The following is a 1,847-nucleotide window of genomic DNA, read 5'->3' as shown; positions in this document are numbered from 1 at the left end:
CGCCGTCCTGCTGGTAACGGAGCCGCCGGCCCCGTGGGACGAAGGGTTTCCTGCGAGGAAGGTGGGACAGGGAGGGGAAGACAATAAACCCCAGGAAATGCTGGGAATAGCGGAGGGAACGGCCGCGCCGCCAGCGCTGGGCCCGGACGGAAACCTCGGGGCGCTGGGGGCAGCCAGACAAGGAGCGGAGGGACCGTCCCAAACCCTGGCACATGGGCTGGACTGCCGTGGGCACTTCCAATCTTGCTGGGATTGGCCCCAAATCCCAAATCCTAACCCAAATCGCGGGGTTGTGCACATCTGGTTATACCATGGGGAGTCAGGGGAGATGGGAGAGAGATGTCCGTCCTGACGGTGCCACGGGGCTCCAGTGAGCTCTTGCCCTGCCCTGGCAGGTCCCAAGTGAAGGTGGGCTCGGTGGGAACTCCTTGCCAGGCTGTGGCCGTGTGGGCACACGGGCATCAAACCCCCGTGCTGGGTGATTTATGGCTGGGAAGCACCAGCACAGACGGGCCGGGACAAACCCGCCAGGAAACACCGACTTCAAAGGGTGGAACAATGGAGGGATGGTGAGTGCCACCTCACTGGGACACACGGGGCACTGGGGACCCCGCGGTGGCACTGGAATGCACACCATGGCACTGAGAGCCACTTTGTGGCACTGGAACCCACACCATGGCTCTGACACCCACACCGTGGCACTGACACCCACACCGTGGCACTGACACCCACACCATGGCTGTGACACACACACCGTGGCACTGACACCCACACCGTGGCACTGATACCCTCACCGTGGCTCTGACACCCACACCATGGCTCTGACACCCACACTGTGGCACTGACACCCACACCATGGCTCTGACACCCACACCGTGGCTCTGACACCCACACCGTGGCACCAGGACCCACATCATGGCATTGGGATCCACGTCACAGCCCTGGGACCCACACCAGGGGGTGGCACTGGCACCGTGGCACCCTTGCTGTGATACCCACACCACAGCACCAGCATCCATGCCAGGGCAGCAGCACCCAAAGCACGGACCCTTGGGAGCAGGCTGGCACCCCACAAAAGCATCCACACCTGCCCTCTGTGCCCGCCTGTACCCCATGTGTGCATCCCCTGTGCACTCCGTGCCACATCCCATATCCCACCCCATGTCCCATCCCATATCCCATGTCCCATATCCCATCCCATATCCCATATCCCATCCCCTATCCCATCCATGTCCCACCCCATGTCCTATCCATGTCCCATCCCATGACACATCCCATATCCCATATCCCATCCCATATCCCATATTCCATATCCCATCCCCTATCCCATCCCATGTCCCACCCCATGTCCTATCCATGTCCCATCCCATGACACATCCCATATCCCATATCTCATCCCATATCCCATATCTCATCCCATATCCCATATCTCATCCCATATCCCATATCTCATCCCATATCCCATATCTCATCCCATATCCCATATCTCATCCCATATCCCATATCTCATCCCATATCCCATATCTCATCCCATATCCTATCCCATATCCCATATCCCATATCTCATATCCCATATCCCATATCCCATATCCCATACTCCATCCATATCCCATGTCCTGTCCCATATCCCATCCCATATCCCATGTCCCATATCCCATATCCCATATCCCATATCCCATATCCCATATCCCATATCTCATATTCCATATCTCATATCCCATATCCCATATCCCATATCCCATATCCCATATCCCATATCCCATATCCCATATCCCATATCCCATATCCCATATCCCATATCCCATATCCCATATCCCATATCCCATATCCCATATCCCATATCCCAT

Source organism: Geospiza fortis, unplaced genomic scaffold, assembly GCF_000277835.1.
Source record: "Geospiza fortis unplaced genomic scaffold, GeoFor_1.0 scaffold1695, whole genome shotgun sequence".
NCBI lineage: Eukaryota > Metazoa > Chordata > Aves > Passeriformes > Thraupidae > Geospiza > Geospiza fortis.
The sequence above is the reverse complement of the archived record's forward strand: the minus strand, read 5'-3'. Positions refer to the sequence as shown.